Genomic DNA, 18891 nt, shown 5'->3' on the forward strand with positions numbered 1-18891 from the left:
GAAGGCGCCCCGGCGGGGATGGGGCCCCGGGCCGGGAAGGGTCCCCGGCGGGGTAGGGGCCCCGCGGAGGCGGGAGGGCAGGGGCGGTCACCACCGGAGGCGCTGCCCGGCGACTCCTATTGTGAAGCCCGCGGCTGTCCCCTCCCGGGCGCGGGATGCCAGGGTCAAGTGTCACTTCCTCTGGCAGTCAATCTCCAATATTCCTTGTAATGTTTCTAAATGGACGAATTCATTACGCGGGGACATGTGAATGGGGAGCGGCCGCCGGCGCGCTGGGTCGAGAGCGTCCACTGAGGGTTCACTTCGCACCGCGAGCGCGGCCGGCACCGAGGACGAGCCCAGTCAGCCCCGCTCCCGCCCGGCCGCCGCGGGCCTAAAGGTCACCTAGGGAAGGTGAGCAAGTGCAGGCGCCCGGAAGGAAGCTCGATTGTCTCGGGTCCGTGGCGCGGCCCGGCCTCCCCTCCCTCCGCCTCCCTCCTCCCTCCCGCAGGCCTGCGCGGTGCAGAACGGCCCGCTCCGGAGCCCGGGCGCACACGCGTCCCTGCGCCCGCCGCGCGCCCACGCACGGGGCATCCACGCGCTGGCCGCCCTCACGGCAGACGGTCGGGGGATGGGGCGGAAGGCGGGGAGGGGGGGAGGTCGCTTCTTAAAATCCAGGGGCTCTCCTAGCTAAGGAGATGGCCGCAGGGTGGCAAGAGGAGTTAGACCGCCGTCTCTCCTCCCGCTGTTTTTTAGAAGAAGCATTAAGTACAATTAGAAAGGAAACACCTCCCTGTCCCTTCTTCCCGCAGGACCACAGGACAGGAGTGGGCGGCGGCAGGCGGATCTGGGGAGGAGAGTCAAACTGATGCAGGAGCCGGGATGCCCAGGGAGGAAGGCCTGCCTCGGCTGTGGCTGGGTGGCAGTGAGGGCTTCCCCAAGGTGGTCCTGGAGCTCAGAGGGGCCAAGGAGACGGAGCACACCTCCCCAGAGTTTCTCCAGGTAGATTTCAAATGGGGTTGGCTGTAGATGAGGGGGCCAGCGAATTACCTGGTGACCGGATGAATCCCTGAGTCTGGGGAAGGGAAATAACTTGCCTCCTAGAAGCTCCTCCATCCCTGCCCACCTCAGACACCAGAAAGCTATGCCTCTCTTTCCTTTTCTTCCTGAGGTTCTCCCCGGAAGGAGGAGGAGGAGGAAGGTTGGTGGAGTTCAAACTGCCAGGGGATATGGAATGGTTGTGTTTGACCCACTGACACCTACGTCGCTCTGGGTACACGTGGTCACCCCCTGCACACGTGTCTCCAGCAGGAGCCCTGGGGATACCCTAATGCCGGTGGAGAGTGGTCTCCATCTGCACAAGCCCTACCTGGCTGGAAAGAGATGTGAGACGGTTGAGTCGGGGAGGGGGGTGCAGTGGGCACTTACTTCATGCCGAGTGGAGGAGAAGAGAGGGTCTCTGGTGTGCGGTGCACAGACGCGGAAGTGAGGTTCCGTTTTACTCTGGGGCTGGTGGCCCGTGGAGACCCAGCCGCAGGTAGGAGGGGGCATCTCTGCTTCCTCTAGATTTTAGAAGATAAAGCGGAGAGGGAGGAAGTGGCTTGCAGTTCAGACACAGCCACAATCTGCTTGTTGGGGTTGTTACGTGTTTCTAGGTGCCCCCCACCCCAGGTTTCAGACTTCATCCCCCCAAAACGTGGTTTTTTAAAAAGTCAAATGTGAGGGGCTGTTGGAATACTGTGATCTCTATAATGGATCCCGTCTTGGTTTCTAGTCAGATGGTTCATTTTCACCATCATCTGAGAGTCTATTTTAAGCAGAGGGTTTTAAACTGTTTGCAGTTTGGTTTACCTGGAAATACACCTCCCCAGAGAAGGCACAGTTTGCTGCAGCTTCACTCCCCACAAGGGCGTGCGGGTTACATGTGTGAGGTCAGCTCCAAACCTATTTGTCTTTTCTGTCCTTTAGTGGCACTCAGTGAAAAAAAGGGCAATTTGCTTAATTTAAGAAAGTGACACATATGAACCGGTAAATGCAAGATAATGCAACACAGCTGACATATTTGGCAGATTAAATCCTGGATTTTTTTTTTTTTACAAAATTCCAGATTTTAAGTTATTTACTCAATCTTCAATTATAATATTAAAAGGACAAACATTAAGGGGTCTTTGGTGCCTATATTTTTTTTGTAAAGCAAGCTCTTCTATAATTTCCCACAAAATACATTTTTTTTACTTAAACTTGTCTTTAATCAAGCTTCTCAAATAATAATACAAATGCTGTGTTCTCATTTTCCTGCCTCCTATAAGCCTCTGTACCAAAACACTATAAGGTCAAGCACTTGCTTTTTATTTATACATATTAAAATTGCTCCTAAGAGTCGAGTTTCCAAACACAATGTGTCAGGACAGGAAGCAAATGTTGTTTTAGGGGAAGATTCCAATAACAACCCCATTTATGCAAGCACATTAGAGCAGAAAGAATCATTTCTGTTAGTTAACATTTTTAAGCCAGAAAATTAAAAACAAATATTTAACTTCCCAATTTGGAATTCGGGTTGGCATTTGACTGCAAAACTTTTACAATGCATACTCAATGAGTTAAACACAATCTTTACTAGCCAAATAAAACTGCATTCGTGTGGTTCAAAAATAAGTTTGAATAAACTGAAGGATAAATAAAATGTGTGAGGATGCCCAGGGAGGGAGCTGATGTGTGTGAACTTGGCCAAGAGACAGCTTTTGGACTCGGCTCAATTCAGGGGTTTTAAGATATCTTTTATTAGATGCTATATTTAGAGAAGACAACTATTAAAGAAATAGGCACACTTACAAACATTAACAGTTCCCGCTTTGTTCTCTTCCAGAGCGACTTTTATAATAAAGCCCTTTGGGGAATGAACTTGCTCTTTCCCCATCTCCACTTCTCCCTTTCTGTTTGGGCCCCCCCAAGAAGGGTTCTGTGATTGTGCTGGGTTTATCTCATTTCCCCTACCCAGGCTAGCAGTGGGGAGCAGGAACTGGGACTTCATGGCTCACTGGAAGGCCTCTTGTGTGCTCCCTGCCCCTCCTTCAAGTCCACAAAGGAAGGAGGTTTCTAACTTGGGCACCACCCCAAACACCTACCACCGCGACTGTGGCTTTTTGTCCCAACACACACCTGGCAGGGCGTCCCTAAGGTCTAGCCTAGCTGGCCTCCTTGGCTCTCGGGGGGAGACACCCTAATAGTTCCTCTGTGCTTTCCCAGCGCACTCCGCACCTCCAAACCCCCTCTCCTGAGAAAAAAACAAGAGCCTAGCAACCCTACAGTCAGGAGCTCAGACTCAGGCCTGACTCAGGGCTCAGACTTGGGGTAGCCCCAGGTGGGGCCTTTGTGGGAGAAGGCTGCCTGGGCCAGGAACCCCAGCACCCAGTAATCAGCTTGCTGGGCACCCCGAGGCAGCTTGCACTTCCTGGCCATGGTGAAGCTGGAGGTCCGGCTCCAGCTCATATCCAGACTCCCCCAACCCTGGATCTTTTGAGCTTGGGTCCACCACCCTATGAGCTGGAAGCCGCCATTCCCCGGGTCCCAAGGCTGACAAAGGCACAAATGCAGGTGGCCAAGGGCCCCCTTGTCTCTGTGTTGGTGATTATTTGCGGTGCCTGTGGATTGGAGATAGGGAGGCAGGAGTGCAGGCCTGCAGGAAAAGGCTCGGCCTCTGGGTTTCTCCAGCGGTCCCTGGATTTAGGAAACACAGCTGCCTCCTCCCCTCGGCCCCCTCCTCCAAAGAGTAAAGAAGAGTGTTGCCCCCACATCCCTTTTCTGTTTCTGTTCCGAGGGTTTCAGGGTATATACTCTTTCACCTGGGATGATGGTTCACCGTTACTTTTAAATTCTAGCTAAACAAAACATGTTATGGATAGCCATAAAGGCAGTATCTCTCTAATCAATACCTCTGCTGGTTACGAACAAGCCCAGGGAAGTCAGCAGAGGTCAACATCAAGCCCAGACAAAGGTGTGGGAGTCAATGTACAGGTTGATATTTTGTACCCATTTGATGGAACTCCCTTTCCCCACAAGGTCTCTTCTGCCCTTGTCTCCCATGCTGACATTTGGTCAACCTGCCCCAGGCTAGGGACCCCTCTGTGTCCCACTGAGCTCGGAGTTCCTTCAAAAACAAGCCAGAGACGAAGGGAGGGGTGCAGGCGGGCTGGACTCCCTTCTTCCCATCACACAGCGTCTGCAGCCAGGCCTCAGGTACTGAGGTCAGACACCTGGGAAAACGAATCCGTGCAGAGATACAGACTCCAGTGAAGGAACACTCCCACAAATGTTATAGCTTAAAGATGGGGAGAAGAGGAGGGGAACCTGGGGGGCTCAGTGGTGCCTTCGGCTCAGATCATGATGGGTGGCGGGGCGGGGGGAGGGGGTGTCCTGGGATCGAGTCCTGCATCAGGCCCCCTGCTCAGCGGGGAGTCTGCTTCTCCCTCTCCCTCTGCCTGCTGCTTGCTCCTCCTGCTTGTGTTCTCTTTCTCTCTGTCAAATAAAAAAAAATCTTAAAAAAAATAAAGATGGGGAGAAGAGGAGGCAGAATGGGTCAGATTCCTGAGGCCTTTAGAACTGTCAGCTGTCTTGTGGAAATGAAGACCTTTAAACGTGTGTGCTGAGTAACCAGAACACGGTTTAGACCGAAGAGGTGTTGGGTCTTACCCCACCTGAGAGAGAATAATGGGTCCTGGAGCCCTGCAGCCTTAGCAATAAGTGGGATCATCAATCAGTTTTTAAAGAGGCACTCGGGCATGAATTTGCAAACCGAGCTGAGCCGTGAAATCATGGACTCCTCTGCCTTGCAGGAGGCTCCCTCGCCACTTGCAGAGACACCCGTATCTACGTTAAATCTGGGAAACGGCAAACATCTAAAAAATAAACAGATCCCTGGGTCCTCCTTCACCAGGTTGATCAAAATGGAATGACAGACTTCCGGAATTCACCTAAACGCACCCCGGCCCCCCAAGATAGCTGCGGAAGTGCCCGCTGGCACCTCCCCGGTGGCTGCAGGGAGCTCTCTGGGACAGCAGTGAAACAGCCTAGGCAGGGCCAGCTGCTCACAGGAAACCAGCTTCTCTCTCCATTCCCGCCATGGGAGGAAAGCAGTCTGCCCCCCGAGCTGGCCGAAGCACACAAACATCTGCCACAACTTTCCCAGACTTCTGACCCTGCTCGGTTCTTCTGGGGACACCTGTCTCCAGCCATAGAAACTGCTCGGTTCTTCTGGGGACACCTGTCTCCAGCCATAGAAACTGCCGGTGCAGAACCGCGCCGACCGGCGGGCCCCGTGAGGTCCGTAGCGGAAGGCGAATCCCACCGCCCACCTCCCTCCCAGCAACCCCCACCCACAGAGGCAACTTTGATCAAGCATAACTTTCTTTTCCTTTGGCCCCAAGCTTCCGCAAACACGCATTTCTCTCTCAGCCAGAACCTCAAAAACCTTTTGGACTGATTCTGTCCCCTCTGGCTCTCTGTCTGCAGTGATCCTGAAAAGGACCATCCGCGATGCCACCGACCGTCGGATTCGATGACTTCCCACTGGTTCGGGAGCTGGCTTTGGCTACCTTGGGGACCCGCAGCCCTCCGCACCTCCCTCCGCAAGTTCATTGCTAAATGATTTGCAAACTTAAACGATTATAATTGTTCCCTTGCCTCGGCCCAAAGAAATCCTGCTAAGACAAGAGCCTGATTAGCAAATCTAGCCTTCCTCTGCATGTGGCAAAATGCAATAAAGAGCTAGGCTTTCTTTTTTTCTCAATAGTATCAACAACGGGCTTTGGCATCAAATTCTGCAGTGCCTGTTGGTGTGCTTTTAAACACCCACTCTGGGTATTTAAAAAATGAATCGGCGCACAGTCACCTCTGTGGTTGCCTGTGGGGAAGGAGCCCGTTGGCAGACACCTCTGCAGCAGCGCGAGGGGTGTCCTTCCATGAAAGCGACGCCAGGGGGCAAGAGGCGTTAACAAAGAACGGGTGTAGACAGCTGCCTTTATCTGCCCGTGCGTGTCACACGTTGCAGGGCGAAATGTCATTTTGCAAGGTTATCCGTTTCCAATTCCACACAGAGCCTTATCGCTCATCGTTTACCTCGTGGGCACAAACAAACAGCCTCTTTAAATAAAACCAGGCAAGGGAAACATATACCTTTGTACAATTAAAAATTGCACAAGAATGCCAAAATGTATTGAACCTTGCTGTTAATCCGACTTACCTTGCTGATACTTTGGCCTAATCCTATTTTCTCCTGCAGGAGAATGATTCCACAAGGCCACGTTTTTTTGTTCTTCTGGAGGATGGTTTACCTGGCCAATGGGCTGAGGGGTGCGAGCTCCCCACCCCGACCCCCAGCCACCTGAGGCGGGGCGGAGGATGGCGGGCCTGCCTGCCTGGCCCAGCAGGCTGGAGGTCCGAGAGCACAGAGCCTTCTCTGCCAGGCAGAAAGCAAATGAAATCACTCAAGGGAAACTTGGCTGGAGACAAAACACATTCAATTTCCTGACTCCGCTTTCTCTCCCGAATTATTTGCCTTTGCAGAGGCACGTGAAACAAATGAAACATAAAAATGGAAACTCCCTGGCAAAGAAAAAAATTTTTTAAGAAAGGATCTGGTAATAACAATAATAAAAATGAAAGAAAACAATAGCACGGTAGCTCTTTTAAAAAATAAACTCCTTTTTCACCTAAAGTCCTTTTGGCAAATTCTCATTTGCCGGGGTGGTGAGGACAATGAGAGCCTGCGCTGACCGAGGCTCCCCAGCACTAATGGTCCTGGAAGCTTCCACACGGCTTATTTGGCCTTCTTTTTACACCTTCACCTTGCAGACAGCAGCTTCTGGTGACCCTGACCTGTGCCTGGCTCCCCTATCCCACTGCCTGAGAAAGGGAGCCAGTCTGAGCGGGGGGTGAGGAGCTGCCCAGGAGCACCGTGTCCAGTGCTGTCGCTGGGTGTTTGAAGATTCTGTGTCTCCTGCACACCCTTCCCTCCCCCCTTCCCTCCGCCCCAGTATCATTTCTCTTTGAAATGTCATGAACTTGGCGCTTTCAGCCCCAACCGCTGGGCTCAGACCCCAGACAATGGGATTGTCAGAGGGCCAGCACCGAGCTTTTTCTGCGTGTTCACCCAGCGTTAAGCCTTTATCCCACAAAACGGCTCTGTCTGACCAGGTCAGACAAAAGCCAACTTCCATCTTCCGCCTGGAAGGGGATCTGGGCAAAGCCTGGTGTCCAGTGCCGCCGCCCACCCCAGTGGGGGGGGGGTCCCCTCTGCTCCCACCCCATGCCTCAGGGCGCCCAGGGCTCCCCGGCTTGAGGCACCTCCAGCGGGAGTCCCTGGCCCTGCTCTCTGAGGGGCCCCGCCAGGACCTGCACACCCTCCCTCCTCACCTCCCAGGCCCTGGCCCACTGGGCCCCATAGCAGGGGCGTGTGAATGCGTGCAAGCCTGTGGATGTGCGTGAGCGTGCATGAGCCTGTACGTACATGCGTGTGGGTGTGCACCAGCGTGTGACTGTGCATGAGTGCAGGGGTGTGCAAGGGGTGGGCGGGAGACCAGCTCGGAGCTCCAGGAGGACAGGCCTTCTTGGCTCCGGGAAGACTGCTGAGAAGGCTGGCACGCGGGCTCCATGCTGGTAAGTGTCGGGGGTATTTCTCCCCCTCGGCTGGGCCCCGTGGGGCGGCTCCAGGGGCTGGGATGGCCCTCTGTGGCCCACCCCCGGCCCTGCCTGGAGCCCCCCAGCCTCCCTCCCCCGGTGGCCCGGTGCCCCGCTCCACCCACCAGCCTAGGGGGAAGCAAGTTCCTGGTTGCTGAGAGCCCTGGCGGCTGGGTTCATGGTCAAGGGCGGCCTGGCTGAGTGTGCGGGTGGGGCAGGGGGCACGGGGTGGGAGATGGGGAGGGGGGCTTGGAGTGTGCCCAGGGAGCCTGCCGAGAGCCTCAGGGAGCTGCGGGAAGCACCCTCTGGCCTTCAGAGGCCAGTGTCCTTGGGGACTTGGTCTTCTTCATCCCTCTTCCACCATGGAACTGAGTTTGTGCACAGCCAGGAGGTGGCTAGAGGGGGGTGGGAGAGGTGGAGAGCTAGAGATACCCTCCCACACACCCCTGCAGCCAGGCCTTGGAGGATGGATGCCTGCCCCAAGCAGCCAGGTGGCCCCAGACCCTGAAGAGGCAGGCGTGATGCTGGGACTGGCCGGGCGGGGCTTGGGGGGCCTATGAAAGTCCCTGTCAGTGTTGCGACAGGCCTCGGCCCTGGGTGGTACACATCCCAGGCGCATCCCAGACAGGCCCTGGAGTGCCTGCAGGCCATGAGGTTGCCCGAAGACATGGCCTGGACAGGCTTCCCCCACCTCTGGCGCCCTGCCCTGCCACTCAGCGCACTCTCCAATGGTCACTTCACCACCCTGTCTGTGTCCTCGGGGTCCTGGGGCCCCATCACAAGGTCTGGCAAACCGAGGGGCTTAGGACAATAGAAATTTATGATCCTCCAATCCTGGAGGCTGGAAGTCTGAAATCTTCCAGTAACATCTGGAGGTGTGGGCAGGGCCTTTCTTGCCTCTTCCTAGCTTCTGGTGGTAGCCACTGACTCTCCGCTCTCCTTGGCTCATGGATGCAGCATTCCAAGGTCTGCCAGCGTGGTCACATGGCCTCCTTGCATGGTTGTCCCTTCGTACGTGCTCCAGCCTTTGCTCCACTCAGGCTTTAAGATGGCTTCGGGGGACCCTGAGCGATGACCATGGGTCTCAGCAGCCCATGAGGCCGACGGGACAGCAGAAGCTGTGGCAACACCGCCCAGGGAGTCAGGCATGTCCTCTCTCTGCTCCTGAGGAGCCAGGTGGGGATGTCCTCCAGCTCTCTTTCTTCCCCAGCAGATCCCTGTGGAGCCCAGGGATGCTCTCGGGGTCCTTGCCCCTCTTAGGCTCACTCCATCTCTCATTTGCTCTGAGCTAGCGTCCACATGGAGCCTGGACTAAGCATGGTGGCTGGCATTTGTAGTTCCCCTGAGGGGTTTGTGACAAAGCAACACATCCCCAGGAGACGTGGGGTTCTGTGGCACCTCCAAAGTCAGGGGTTCCGGGGCACCCAAAAACCATGCGCTTGGCAGCAGCTCCACTGAGACTCTGGCTGTGATGGATCAGCACATGGCAGGACCTTGGGCCAGTGAAGGAGCAGGTGCCATGCTTGCAAACTCGCCTCCATGCCCCCCGAGCCACATCTACGATGTTTGGCACCCGACTCGGCCTCCGAAAATCTGCTTCCTCCTCTGCAAAATGGGGAAACCCATCCTCCACCCCAGGCAGCCAGCAGGGCTGCAGATCAGATGAGATCCAGGCTATACAGTTCCTGAACCAAGCTTAGCGGCCCTCAGCCCTGGCTGCCCATGAGAGCCACCGGGGGACATTCTGAAGCTGTTTGGGAGGTTCTAACCAGCATCAAGGTGCAGACCCGCCTCTGGCTTAGCTTTGAGTCTCTGCCACCTGAAACCTGCTCCTCCTGGGTAGTTCTTGCTAGGAGGACCCAGTGCCTGACTCCCTCAAAGCTGCAGGGACAGGAGCAGCCCTGGGGGGCCCGGGCACCTGGGGACCAGGCCGAGAAGAGCCACCTGTGGCTTCCTTCCCCCACTTCTTCCAGAGTCCCTATTCTTGTTCCTATTTTTTTAAATATCAAAAATCCTGGGATCCCTGGGTGGCGCAGCGGTTTTGCGCCTGCCTTTGGCCCAGGGCGCGATCCTGGAGACCCGGGATTGAATCCCACGTCGGGCTCCTGGTGCATGGAGCCTGCTTCTCCCTCTGCCTATGTCTCTGCCTCTCTCTCTCTCTCTCTCTCTCTCTCTCTCTCTCTCTGTGTGACTATCATAAAAAAAAAAAAATCCCTGAGCCCTTGCTGGTCTTCAGTTCTCAGAATCTATTATAAAGCAAAGCCTCCTCTCCCAGGATGGCTTTCCCCACACTGTTCCCCCAACCTCTCCCTAATTCCAGGCTAGAAAAGGTGTTCCTCCTCTGGAGTCCCATACCCCCCAGGGCCGAGGCCTGTCGCAACACGGATTGCACTGTGCTGTCCTTGCAGATATAAAATCCTGATGTTATTATGCCTCTGTTTCTGTATCCCTAGGCTGACAGGGACTTTCACAGGCCTGGGTGCAGTAGGCACTTAATTAATGCAACTGAAGGCATATCTGGCCACCTCTCCCTTGTTGGGGATAAAGGAAACACTGTGCTGATTTAAACGCCTGCACCTGGAAGTTGTGTTCCAAGAAGACACGATTTATGGTAGCATCGACCCGAACATCTTTTTCTACCTCAGCTTCGTGTACAGGAGAAAGAGGAGGAAGATACTCCGAGTAAAACTTGGACGAGTGACCCCTCCCAACCCAGAAAACTTGGGATTCCAGCATGTGAGCGCTGAGGTTCACAACCTGCCACGGGAGGTATGGAGTCACAGATGGGAAGCAGGTACACCAGCTGGCTGAGGCATCTCTGTGGGGCACTGCACCCCTGTGGCCCCCATGGATGATCAGTGGGGCCAGTGGCTGGGGTTACCCTGTGAGAGAGCCCCAAACCACAGGCTGATGCCTCAGGCTGTGATGATGCTCCAACCTCAGATCGGGTGTCTTGGCCTCCCAGACAGGTTGTGCCTCTCCTTCCCTGCCAACACAATGCCCATGGTTTCCTCAACATTTGCACCAATTTATTTGTTTTTTTTTTTAAGATTTTATTTATTTATTCATGAGAGACACAGAGAAAGACAGGCAGAGACACAGGCAGAGGGAGAAGCAGGCTCCATGCAGGGAGCCTGACGTGGGACTCAATCCCAGGACTCCAGGATCACACCCTGGGCTTAAGGTGGCACTAAACTGCTGAGATATCCAGGAGTCCCTGCACCAATTTAATCGTAGGAATGATGAGGCTGGGATGGGCACAGCATAGATGCAGAGCGAATGCCTGTCTGAAGAAATGATGCAATGCCATCGTCATTGAAGCCCTTGGGCAGTAGGTACTGTGGGCCAGATATGCTTCTATGCACATCACATGTTCGCTCAGCTCATCCTCATGACGGCCCCATGAGGGTAGCACTTTCATCACCCCACTCTCCGGAGGAAGAGACAGATGTCTGAGGGGGTAGGTAACGTCAAGGCCTTGTCTATGGAAGGGTCAGTGCTGCTGGCAGGGATGAGGGACTGTCACCATCCAAGGCCGGCTTTTACCTCACTGGATGGCTCAGCCCGACTGTCTGTGAACCTCTGCCCACCCTCCACTCTCCGCAACAGTGCTCCGTAGGTCATCTGGGGGGCAGTCTGCATGTAGTGCAGATCAAGGCACATCCGACACCATTGCCACAGGGGCCATCCCGCAGAATTCAGGGTGCTGCATCCATCCAGGACTGGGCAAGGGGCATCTGGTTGGAGTCCTGACTGTGCCAATACCTAGGTGTGCAAGGCTTGGGGCAATTCATCCCTGTCAACACCATCTCTAAGTCAGGCTGTCCTCTCATCTGTAGAAGGAGGCCTCCAGACGCCAGCTCCATGGGGCTGTTGAGACTGTCCACACCGGGCCACCAGAAGGCCCCTTGAAAAGTGTGCAGCAGTATACAAAGGCATTTGTTTGTCATTCAAGTGAGCCGCCTGCCAGGGTGTAGTCACAAAAAGAGTCAACCTGGGCTAGCAGGTTCTGGTTGCCTAGATGGGGACACAGCCTTTCATCCGGGCACGGAAAAGAGAGAAGCAGCCAGGGGTCAGACCCCTTGAACGTTAGTCTGTCCAAGCCTGTTAAGTGTTCTGCTTTGTTGAAGGGTGTTTTAAATTGGCTTATTTTAAGTTCCATTTAGCTCGAAATATTTTATATTTCATTGGAAAGCGGGGGCTGTCCCTTGGTGAGAGTGAGTCCTATGGGATCACTGTACTGGAGGTGGTCTGCTTGCTGCCGACTCCTCTGCTCACGGTGCAGCCCCCATACCTGAGTACAGGGGGAGGAATAGTGCCTCCTTCTTGGGGTGCCACTGTGGTCCAGGGAGGCCTTTGGTCTGAGGATCCTGGGACATGTGGCTGCTGGATGAGGGGTGATGGGGGAGCCTGTCCAAGAGACAGGACCACATAGAAAAGGATGACTAGCCCTCGTGAGGGAAAACTCTGGTCAAGAGGGGGTACAAACACCCCAGCACCAGGGGTGTGCCCCTCATTGCCCCTGGATGAAAAATCAGACTCTCCTCCAACCAAACCCCATGGTCCGTCAAAGAAGAAACTGGAGTTCTCAGTGGTCCAGTGAGTTACCAGATACCTGGGACTGATATTTCCTATCTGTCTCTCCCACTCTTTTTTTTTTAAGATTTTATTTATTTATTCATGATAAACAGAGAGACAGAGACAGAGACAGAGGCAGAGGGAGGAGTAGGCTCCATGCAAGAGAGCCAGAAGCAGGACTTGATCCCGGGACTCTAGGATCACACTCTGGGCCAATGGCAGGCGCTAAACTGCTGAGCCACCCAGGGAATCCCCTGTCTCTCCCACTCTTACTGATTTTACCAACCCATCCGATTGTGCTAATGATCCTGCCCCCAAATTTGGCAATCTCCTTAGGAAAACAAAAGCAACTTGGGAGAAACAGAGAAGACTAGGGCCTGCACTTGGCTGGGAGTCCTGTGGTCAACGCTGCTGCAGGACGAGCTCAGGGAGTCAGGCCTCCTCCGAGGGCTTGCAGAAGAAGACTGGCCTTGACCAGGGGAACTGCTCCTCTCTGTGTGTGTGCCCCATCCCTCTGCTCTGGACAGTCCAGCTTGCCCTCATGGGACGCAGCCAGGCCCCCTCCATGCCCCTCCCTCCCAGCCTGTGCCCTCATCTGTCACATGGTCCCCTGTGCAGCTGTCTGGGTGGTTCCCCTGAACCAGGCACTTGGTTGCTCCCATCTTGGTGGAAGATCACCCCCCATGGTGTACAGCTCCCCTCGTTTCCTGGTTACAGATTGCCTGCACCACTTTGCAGGAGCTGCGGCACCCCCTTCCTCCTGTGGTTAGAGGAGGCATTAACCCGGATGATGAGGAACTGGCCTGGGGTTGGGATGACAGGCAGTGAGCTGCACCCTGGGACCTGAGACCACATGGCCTCCTCATTGGGCAGGGTAGGGCCCGGTGGGGGTGGGCAGTGCCTGCAGGGTGCCTTTACTGCACTACGGGGTAACTCTTTCCCCGTTTCACAGCAAGGAAACTGAGGCCCAAGAGGTCAGATCATTGGTTGTAGGTCACCAGCCAGTAAGGCACGGAGCCAGAATTTAGATCCGGGGTCTTGATGCCAATGCTCCACGCCTAGGCTGTACCAGCCTCCCACCTGGGTGCAGTCCCCTGGCGTGGGGGCCTCCGTGACACCCCTTCTTCTTAGTACACAAGCCGGTCCCCTCTGCAAGGGGGTCTCCAGAAGCAGGAGGGTGAGGCTGCCGGGCATGTGTGGGGCCCGAGGGGCCTGCTTCCAAGAGTGTGGACCTCAGACCTACCGGGAGCCTGGATGCTCCACACACACCTGCCTGGTCCAAGATCAGGGAGGGATCGGGCCAGAAGGCCAGGGAGCTGAGACTCTGGCCCCTGAAGGAGCTGCCTGGTGACCCAGGGGACAGGAGCTGTTCAGCAGAGGAGCAGTGGGATGGGCGGGAGCAGACAGGGCCTGGACTGTGGGCGCCTCCTCCAGAACACCCTTCAGGGTTAAGGCCAAGGGGCTGGTGGGCCATGAGGGCTGGAGAAGCAGGAGGAGGCCCAGTGAACGAGCTGGGGCTTCACCCTAAACACAGTGAGCTGCCCGCGAACGACCTTAGTTCATCATCACCTTGTAAGAAGAGTCAGCCGAGTTCCCAAGGGGAGAGAGGTGGCTAGCGGCTGTGGGTGGAAGTGTGGCCACGCGGGTGGGGCAGCAAGCAGTTCCCACCCCATGGCAAGGGGGCGGGCACCTGTACGTACAGGACAGAGGATGGGCAAGGAGGGGCGATGCACACCCCACTCACCCCACCACAGATTGACGGCTGGTCCCCCTGCCACCCAAACCCAGCTAGAGCCAAAGGCCATGGGAGCCTGCTGGGTGGGTGCGGGTCGGTCCTCCAGGGCCCAGAGCCCGTGGGGAGGGGCAGGGCCCCTGAGGCTGAGGACCAGGTCCCCTGTCCCATGATGGGGAAGCCCCTGCACCTCACCAGTCCTGGGTCCCCGATGTGTAGATTCATAGATGGCAGTAAGTCCTGGAGGCCACCCTGGCCATGCACACGGCCGCCCTGCATGAATGGCCCTTCCATGACTTCTTCCGATAAAACCAGTGAGCAGGAGCTCCTGCCCAGGCCGGCGGTGGTGGTGGGGGGGGTGGGGGGGGCGGGGACAGCCTCTGTCCACCTACACCGTGCCCTTGGGCTTCCACTGGGCAGGTCACTGCCCTCATTGCCCCCATCACAGGCCCGCCATGCAGGATGTGGGGGCCCAGCCTTCGGGGGCCTTTCGCCTGGAACTGCATTGGCTCCCCCCGACTGCCCCACGCTGCTTCTGGAAGGGCTGGGGTGAAGCACCAGGCTCCCCTCTTCTTCAGCACCCAGAGGGGTTGCTGCACTCACAGTAGAGGTGCCAGATGCTTGAGGAGAGGGCAGCACGAGTATCCTGGGATCGTCCCACGTGAGCAACTAGTGACTCGTGTAGCCACCCCAGCTGCCCTCTGGGAAGCCCTCTGTCGCGTTCTCGCTATGGAAATGGGAGGGGGAACCTCCACAGAAATGCCATGGCTGAAGGCCTGGGGCCCCAGGTGCTCACAGGCCTCAGCGCCAACCAGCTTCACACCCCACGCGGTCGTGCGGAGCCCGAGGGATGGGCAGACACAGCACACCTCTCGCGCAGAGCACCAAGGACAGCGAGGGAGGGGGGTGTGGGCAGGGAGCCTAATCGATGAATGGGCGTAAATGGCAGTGACACTCAAAGGAGACATTATTCCACCTTATTTCTGGAGAACAGTGAGAGCAATGTCACAAATCGCAGGTGCATGAGTGGGAAATCAGGCAACATCAGGACTCACAGTCGGACACCTCTTGAAAAATACCGCGGAGGGAAAAGCATAAAGCAATGTATTTTCCGATTTCCTGAGAACAGGAGTGTGACCCCATGTCCGTGCCGTGTGGGAGGGGCACGTGGGGACCCCAGCAGCTGGGCCCAGGGATCACCCCCCCCACACCTGCTGCTTGCAGTCTGGCCTCCGCCGTGGGCCCTGGACTGCCGGGGTCTACAACATAGGCCAGGGCCTCTCAGGATGCGCAGCCTGGGAGGCAGGATTAATAATGCATCCTCCCTCCGGGCCACGAGTTCTAACGCTGCAGACGGAGGCCCGCCAGTGCAGCCGCAGAGCCCCGCATGCCTGCAGCCTGCCATCACACACTTGCTGGCCCTGGCAGGAGGGAGGCGGTGCAGGGGAGCAGGTCGTCTGGAGACCCAAGTGTCAGACCCGGGGTCAGGTGGAGGTGATTGAAGAAGGTTGGGGCTTTCACGTCGGACCCAGACATTGGCTCACTGGTTGAGATCTAAGGAGCCCTGGAGGCCCCACCCCAAACCTATCCCTGGCTAGTGGCTGTAGCAGGGCCACCGGAACCCATCTCTGGGGTGTGGTGGGGGGATGCCCTCTCTATGGTGCTGCAGGGTGCCCCCCGCCCCCCAGAGGGAAGATTAGGCCGGAGCGCCTGGGGGTTCCCACGGGCAACAGAAGAGCAGAGACAGAGTGCTGGACGTGGCTTACAGTTCGTCCTCAGAGTCAGGAACAGGACGCTATACGGTGCTGTCAGGTGTTGGGGGGGCGGTTTCCGTTCTGACCACCGGGAAGAAGCATAAACCTGCAAATGTGTTCAAAGAATAAACACACTCAAAGAATACGGAGGAGGGAACCGGGCTCCACTGCTTGCAGGATGGGGGCGGGGGGAGGTGGTAAACGCCGGCCCGTGTTTTCCGTAGGAAGTGTGAACACACAGCTCGGTGGTGCTGCAGGAATCAGGCCGGGCTTTGAATGCCAGGGAAAGAAATCATTTAAAATTGGATTTTGAATGAATGAGGCTTTCTTGCGATCTCCATTTTGTGCCCATTGCCCTAGAAGCACAGACCACACTTCCTTAGATACCAAAGTAATTGCTCTGCTGAGAAGCCCCGCAGTCGCCCAGGAGGGATCTCACCAGTGATGGGGGAGCTGGTGCCCCGCTCGGGAACGATTGGAAACAACGAGGGAGACGCGATTTCTGTACAGATGGGGCTTGAAGTGCCTTTTCCTGACTCACTCCCTGAAAGGCACAGTGCTGCCTCCGATGCATTATTAATCCTGCCTCCCAGCCTGCACATCCTGAGAGGCCCTGGTCCTGGCCCACGTTGGACCCCTGCTCTGCCCAGGTGGTCTCCAGGTCACCACCCCCGGAGGGATCCCTGGTGGTTTCTGCAGGAAGGGCAGAGGTCCCAGGCACCAGGAGGCAGGGCCATCTGGTCCTCCTTCCCCTCCGTGGAGCCCGGCCTTCCACCTGCCAGCACTCTGCTGCTCCAGGACCACAGAGAGGACTCAGGGAGACCCTGCAGGGGTTGCGAAGCCCCAAGAAGGAGCCGGCAGCCAGGCAGCTGAGACTGTGAGCCTGGGTGCAGGCCGCTGGGGACACAGGCGCCCGAGATGGTCCTTCCAGAAACGATGACACAGGCTTTCCTGCCCACATGCTGGGAATGGCACCGCCTGTCGGGGAGGTTCGGGCAGGTTCCAGGAGCAGGCTTGATCCTCTGCAAGGGCTGTTTTCCACAGACAGTGTCTGGGCTCCTGTCAGGGGCATGAGTGCTGGCCACTCCCCCCTCAGGAAGCTCAGGAGAGCACTCAATCATAGGTGTGGACGAAGAGGAGAGCATGCAGCAGCCTCGCCCAAGGACGCGGAGACTCCCTCCAGCTCCCCTTCCTCCCCAAATGCTGCATTGGACCCCTTTGTTCCCCCCACTGCTGCTCTGAATTTAGTGTTTGATTTTAGCTTGATGAAAATAACTAGAAGATCCCTGCTTCTGTGTGTTCCCACGATGGCACACCATAGGGCTGGCGGGCACCGAGTGGCAAGGGGCGCCCTGGGGACTCCCTGGTCAGACAGAGGCCAGGGGCAACCACGGAGGGTCCCTTGCTGCCTCAGGGCTGGCATGGGCTGATGAGAACCTCCTGGAAGCCTTCCCCACTCAGCTAGACTTTTAATATACGTCTTACCCCATGGAAGAGCATTAGGTGAGGGTGACGTTAGCTTCCCTGGGTTTATGCATAGCCGCAGGCCACCCGGGTACCCAAAGGCCAGCAGGGCATTGTCATAATGTCATAGCCTCCTTCTACCACCGTGAGTCAGGTGCAGAGCTAGGGGAGAAACAGACCTCTGGCCTGTCCCTTCTGATGCCCCACTGCACCCCATTGCACAGGGGCCGGGGCATCGAGCTGTGGTTGGGAGTTCTTATGTACCTCATCCTTAAATTTTCTTGGAGCCAAGGAATCTGCCTATAAAGGGAATCAGCAATTTTCTAAGAGAGCCCAGGGCACGGCGCATCAGCCCAGGAGACATGAACATTCCTGAGTCTTGGAGTCACCAAACTGAGTTTCAATCCTGCCACTTCCTCACTGTGAGTCAGGCAACTCACTCTCGGAAACCTTCATTACCTTCTCCATAAAATACGGGTAAACATGGTGGGGCTGAGATTGTCAGACCAGGAGATGGATCTCAGGTGCTCACAAAGTAGCAGGTACCTATTGCCTGCCCTGGGTCATTTCTGTGTCACGTTTCAGCTCAGGCTCTCTCACGGCGCAGCCCATTTGCTGAGCACCTACTACGTGTGAGCGCCAAGTGCTGCCGGCAGTGTGGAGAGGAGCCATGCATGGCGCTGCCCCCGAAGACCCCGCAGCCCACACAGGTGTGAGGATGAGCCGGTCACAAGGTGGAGAGGATGCGGTGCCTGAGGTGGGGTTGGGGGTGTGTGTGTGGAGGAGCCGCCCCGCTAGGCCAGGTGGTGGGGGTGAGCTGGAGCTTGGAGAGATGGCTAAGGTGAGGAAGGGCGTTTGGTCAGAAGGACTAATAGCAGTCACAGCACAGAGGCCCAGGATAGGCCACCCTGCCGCGTTCACGGAGCTGCTGGGGGTCAGAGGGTGGGCAGGGCTTGGCGGAGGACGAGCTCAGAGCTCGTTTGTGGACGAGATGCCCGGGCTGGGGTCTTATCCCATGAGCAAGAGGACACCAGGGAGGTTTCTGATGATGAGGGAAATGATGCCATCAGCATCTTGCTTTAGGAAGGTAACTCAGCCAAGAATGCTTGCCCGGGAGGAGGTGCAGACAGCCCGATGGAGCAACTACGGAAAAAAGCCAGAGGAGTGCGGTGTGGAGCGGCGGTGAGGTCACAGGGACACCATAGTACGGGCATGAGCAGGGGACAGTGACGGTGCCTGGGGACCGGGAGACACCTGGGGCCAGCGCCTCCACACAACTGCAGTGCTTCCCAAGGACTCTCCTCACTGCAGCCCTGGGGGCCGCGGGTCAGCTGTCACTTACCTATTTTACAATGTGGCGCCTGAGGCTTGGACAAACGCAGCGCTCTGCCCAAGACCGCGGGGCGAGCGAGCAAGCGATGAAACCACCACAGGCTTCCGCCTCCAAGTCCAGCCCTTGGAGTTTGGAGAACTCAACATCTGCCTCCTCAGACCCCAGTGAGTCCAGAACAAGTGATGCGGGGAATGAGTCCCCTTGCAGCCCCCCTGGGGCCACTGTCCTCTGTCTACTGGATGCCAAGGGCACCAAGCACGGCCTCTGTCAGGATCTGCCGGTCAGCAGGGCACTCCTCCTCGCAGGCCCATCCGCACACATTCGCTCCCCTGCCCCACACAGCCGTGGGCTAACTCGATGTCAGCTCACTGCAGTGA

At 56.6% G+C, this 18891-nt stretch overlaps 1 long non-coding RNA gene across 1 annotated transcript; it reads left to right on the forward strand.

Annotated features, from left to right (window-relative positions):
- The first annotated feature begins 86 nt into the window (after positions 1-86).
- LOC119869612 lies at positions 87-6648 on the forward strand. Its single transcript, XR_005371063.1, has 3 exons — positions 87-393; positions 792-981; positions 5488-6648. It is a non-coding gene; the product is annotated as an uncharacterized LOC119869612 (long non-coding RNA).
- The last annotated feature ends 12243 nt before the right edge of the window (positions 6649-18891 follow it).

This window comes from Canis lupus, chromosome 16, assembly GCF_011100685.1.
Source record: "Canis lupus familiaris isolate Mischka breed German Shepherd chromosome 16, alternate assembly UU_Cfam_GSD_1.0, whole genome shotgun sequence".
In the NCBI taxonomy this organism is placed as follows: Eukaryota; Metazoa; Chordata; class Mammalia; order Carnivora; family Canidae; genus Canis; species Canis lupus.